This window comes from Pelophylax lessonae (assembly GCF_965119305.1).
Source record: "Pelophylax lessonae genome assembly, chromosome: 11".
Classification (NCBI taxonomy): domain Eukaryota; kingdom Metazoa; phylum Chordata; class Amphibia; order Anura; family Ranidae; genus Pelophylax; species Pelophylax lessonae.
Genome location: NC_138778.1, coordinates 142,668,597 through 142,674,596, shown reverse-complemented (window position 1 = coordinate 142,674,596; position 6,000 = coordinate 142,668,597). Strand labels below are relative to the sequence as shown.

General features: G+C 46.2%; 1 protein-coding gene across 4 annotated transcripts in view; it reads left to right on the top strand.

Moving 5' to 3' along the window:
• Window positions 1-963: 963 nt before the first annotated feature.
• Window positions 964-6,000, top strand: part of TMEM94 (transmembrane protein 94) — a 168,538-nt gene continuing 163,501 nt past the window's right edge. For all 4 annotated transcript variants that reach the window (XM_082271725.1, XM_082271724.1, XM_082271723.1 and 1 more), the window contains exon 1: window positions 964-1,054. The gene's annotated coding sequence lies outside the window, so the exon portion shown is untranslated. The remainder of the gene's footprint in view (window positions 1,055-6,000) is intronic.

Here is a 6,000-nt window from a genome sequence, read left to right as displayed (position 1 = left end):
CATAGCCCTACGTCGCTTTGCCCAACAGCGGCTGACCGCCGCAGCAAATGTACGGTGGGAGGGTTAAAGCGGTTGTATACTTAATAAAAATAAAAAAAAAACCCTGCAAGATAAAGGCATAATGAGCTAGTAGGCATTGCCTACTAGCTCATTATGAATTACTTACCTTAGAATGAAGCCCCGACACGGACCCCCGGACACCGCTGCGGGCGCTGACATGATCCCTCGGTGTCTCTACCGGGTACGGCAGCTCCAGCGCTGTGATTGGCCGGAGCTGCGATGACGTCACTCCCGCGCATGCGCACGGGAGTGATTTTCTGGCAATTCGCGGCAAGGAAAACTGGAGGTCCCCCCCGGACCTTCAGAGCGCATGCGCCGCTCGCGTGAGCGGCTGCATGCACTGCAAATATCTCCTAAACCGTGCCGGTTTAGGAGATATTAATTGTACCTACAGGTAAGCCTTATTATAGGCCGCATTATAGGCTTACCTGTAGGTAAAAGTGGAAAAAAGCTGGATACTACCGCTATAATGTGGTTGATATGTGTGGTAAATGTAAAAGTTTCCCTGGACATCTGATGGCTAACAGACCAAGAAGAGAGCCAATAAGAAAAGTATATTGTTGTGTTTCCATTAGGGTTGTCACCCCATTCCTTTATACCTGAACACATATAATAACACAGGTTCTGAGGCTAGTTTAATGCAGATAGGGCACCATTTCATTCAGCCACAGAACCTGTGTAACTAATACATGTTCAGGTTTACAGGATGAGATGGCAACTCTGGTTTCCATACATTGTGACAGATCTATGGAAGCTGCCATTGCTGACCTCTCCACACAGAAAGGTTAATAGCCCACCAATAACACCTCCTCACATAGTTCTCTCAGTAAAGCAGTGACAATGCCCACAACCAAGATGGCGCCGCACGCATCTGACAGCCAGCCCTCCCGTTCTGAGGCACACGGCGTGATGACGTAGGGCGTTTCATCTGCAGGATCCTTCCCGTGAGCCGGAAATACCTGGAGGTGGCTGGATCGGACTGAGCGGTATAGCGGTGTGTATGATAGTGGATGGGGAGTGATGGAGGACACGGGGGGAGGAGGAGGATTCTCTGATATAGACGGAGGTGTGAGATTTGTTATTATGTGTGGAATATAGAGTTAGGGGACAGGTGAGGAGTGCAGGCACTGACATTGTATGCAACCAATCACAGCTCTGCTCACCTTCTCCTATCACACAGCTTATCTCATTTTATCATGTATGAGGAGGTGACCACTCACACTGTATATACTGACCAGATCACTACTGTCAGGATCCACTCACACTGTATATACTGACCAGATCACTACTGTCAGGATCCACTCACACTGTATATACTGACCAGATCACTACTGTCAGGATCCACTCACACTGTATATACTGACCAGATCACTACTGTCAGGATCTACTCACACTGTATGTACTGACCAGATCACTACTGTCAGGATCCACTCACACTGTATGTACTGACCAGATCAGTGCTGTCAGTATCCACTCACACTGTATATACTGACCAGATCACTACTGTCAGGATCCACTCACACTGTATATACTGACCAGATCACTACTGTCAGGATCCACTCACACTGTATATACTGACCAGATCAGTGCTATCAGGATCCACTCACACTGTATGTACTGACCAGATCACTACTGTCAGGATCCACTCACACTGTATGTACTGACCAGATCACTACTGTCAGGATCCACTCACACTGTATGTACTGACCAGATCACTACTGTCAGGATCCACTCACACTGTATATACTGACCAGATCACTACTGTCAGGATCCACTCACACTCTATATACTGACCAGATCACTACTGTCAGGATCCACTCACACTGTATATACTGACCAGATCACTACTGTCAGGATCCACTCACACTCTATATACTGACCAGATCACTACTGTCAGGATCCACTCACACTGTATATACTGACCAGATCACTACTGTCAGGATCCACTCACACCGTATATACTGACCAGATCACTACTGTCAGGATCCACTCACACTGTATATACTGACCAGATCACTACTGTCAGGATCCACTCACACTGTATATACTGACCAGATCACTACTGTCAGGATCCACTCACACTGTATATACTGACCAGATCAGTGCTATCAGGATCCACTCACACTGTATATACTGACCAGATCACTACTGTCAGGATCCACTCACACTGTATATACTGACCAGATCACTACTGTCAGGATCCACTCACACTGTATATACTGACCAGATCACTACTGTCAGGATCCACTCACACTGTATATACTGACCAGATCACTACTGTCAGGATCCACTCACACTGTATGTACTGACCAGATCACTACTGTCAGGATCCACTCACACTGTATATACTGACCAGATCACTACTGTCAGGATCCACTCACACTGTATGTACTGACCAGATCAATGTTGTCAGGATCCACTCACACTGTATATACTGACCAGATCACTACTGTCAGGATCCACTCACACTGTATGTACTGACCAGATCACTACTGTCAGGATCCACTCACACTGTATATACTGACCAGATCACTACTGTCAGGATCCACTCACACTGTATATACTGACCAGATCACTACTGTCAGGATCCACTCACACTGTATATACTGACCAGATCACTACTGTCAGGATCCACTCACACTGTATATACTGACCAGATCACTACTGTCAGGATCCACTCACACTGTATATACTGACCAGATCACTACTGTCAGGATCCACTCACACTGTATGTACTGACCAGATCACTACTGTCAGGATCCACTCACACTGTATATACTGACCAGATCACTACTGTCAGGATCCACTCACACTGTATGTACTGACCAGATCACTACTGTCAGGATCCACTCACACTGTATATACTGACCAGATCACTACTGTCAGGATCCACTCACACTGTATATACTGACCAGATCACTACTGTCAGGATCCACTCACACTCTATATACTGACCAGATCACTACTGTCAGGATCCACTCACACTGTATATACTGACCAGATCACTACTGTCAGGATCCACTCACACTCTATATACTGACCAGATCACTACTGTCAGGATCCACTCACACTGTATATACTGACCAGATCACTACTGTCAGGATCCACTCACACCGTATATACTGACCAGATCACTACTGTCAGGATCCACTCACACTGTATATACTGACCAGATCACTACTGTCAGGATCCACTCACACTGTATATACTGACCAGATCACTACTGTCAGGATCCACTCACACTGTATATACTGACCAGATCAGTGCTATCAGGATCCACTCACACTGTATATACTGACCAGATCACTACTGTCAGGATCCACTCACACTGTATATACTGACCAGATCACTACTGTCAGGATCCACTCACACTGTATATACTGACCAGATCACTACTGTCAGGATCCACTCACACTGTATATACTGACCAGATCACTACTGTCAGGATCCACTCACACTGTATGTACTGACCAGATCACTACTGTCAGGATCCACTCACACTGTATATACTGACCAGATCACTACTGTCAGGATCCACTCACACTGTATGTACTGACCAGATCAATGTTGTCAGGATCCACTCACACTGTATATACTGACCAGATCACTACTGTCAGGATCCACTCACACTGTATGTACTGACCAGATCACTACTGTCAGGATCCACTCACACTGTATATACTGACCAGATCACTACTGTCAGGATCCACTCACACTGTATATACTGACCAGATCACTACTGTCAGGATCCACTCACACTGTATATACTGACCAGATCACTACTGTCAGGATCCACTCACACTGTATATACTGACCAGATCACTACTGTCAGGATCCACTCACACTGTATATACTGACCAGATCACTACTGTCAGGATCCACTCACACTGTATGTACTGACCAGATCACTACTGTCAGGATCCACTCACACTGTATGTACTGACCAGATCACTACTGTCAGGATCCACTCACACTGTATGTACTGACCAGATCAGTGCTGTCAGGATCCACTCACACTGTATGTACTGATCAGATCACTACTGTCAGGATCCACTCACACTGTATGTACTGATCAGACCAGTGCTGTCAGGATCCACTCACACTGTATATACTGACCAGATCAGTGCTGTCAGGATCCACTCACACTGTATATACTGACCAGATCACTACTGTCAGGATCCACTCACACTGTATGTACTGACCAGATCACTACTGTCAGGATCCACTCACACTGTATGTACTGATCAGATCAGTGCTGTAAGGATCCACTCACACTGTATGTACTGATCAGACCAGTGCTGTCAGGATCCACTCACACTGTATATACTGACCAGATCACTACTGTCAGGATCCACTCACACTGTATATACTGACCAGACCAGTGCTGTCAGGATCCACTCACACTGTATGTACTGATCAGATCAGTGCTGTAAGGATCCACTCACACTGTATGTACTGACCAGATCAGTGCTGTCAGGATCCACTCACACTGTATATACTGACCAGATCACTACTGTCAGGATCCACTCACACTGTATATACTGACCAGACCAGTGCTGTCAGGATCCACTCACACTGTATGTACTGATCAGATCAGTGCTGTCAGGATCCACTCACACTGTATATACTGACCAGACCAGTGCTGTCAGGATCCACTCACACTGTATGTACTGATCAGATCAGTGCTGTCAGGATCCACTCACACTGTATATACTGACCAGATCACTACTGTCAGGATCCACTCACACTGTATGTACTGATCAAATCAGTGCTGTCAGGATCCACTCACACTGTATGTACTGATCAGATCAGTGCTGTCAGGATCCACTCACACTGTATGTACTGACCAGATCACTACTGTCAGGATCCACTCACACTGTATGTACTGACCAGATCAGTGCTGTCAGGATCCACTCACACTGTATGTACTGATCAGATCACTACTGTCAGGATCCACTCACACTGTATGTACTGATCAGACCAGTGCTGTCAGGATCCACTCACACTGTATATACTGACCAGATCAGTGCTGTCAGGATCCACTCACACTGTATATACTGACCAGATCACTACTGTCAGGATCCACTCACACTGTATGTACTGACCAGATCACTACTGTCAGGATCCACTCACACTGTATGTACTGATCAGATCAGTGCTGTAAGGATCCACTCACACTGTATGTACTGATCAGACCAGTGCTGTCAGGATCCACTCACACTGTATATACTGACCAGATCACTACTGTCAGGATCCACTCACACTGTATATACTGACCAGACCAGTGCTGTCAGGATCCACTCACACTGTATGTACTGATCAGATCAGTGCTGTAAGGATCCACTCACACTGTATGTACTGACCAGATCAGTGCTGTCAGGATCCACTCACACTGTATATACTGACCAGATCACTACTGTCAGGATCCACTCACACTGTATATACTGACCAGACCAGTGCTGTCAGGATCCACTCACACTGTATGTACTGATCAGATCAGTGCTGTCAGGATCCACTCACACTGTATATACTGACCAGATCACTACTGTCAGGATCCACTCACACTGTATGTACTGATCAGATCAGTGCTGTAAGGATCCACTCACACTGTATGTACTGATCAAATCAGTGCTGTCAGGATCCACTCACACTGTATGTACTGATCAGATCAGTGCTGTCAGGATCCACTCACACTGTATGTACTGATCAGATCAGTGCTGTCAGGATCCACTCACACTGTATGTACTGATCAGATCAGTGCTGTCAGGATCCACTCACACTGTATGTACTGATCAGATCAGTGCTGTCAGGATCCACTCACACTGTATGTACTGACCAGATCACTACTGTCAGGATCCACTCACACTGTATGTACTGATCAGATCAGTGCTGTCAGGATCCACTCACACTGTATGTACTGATCAGATCAGTGCTGTCAGG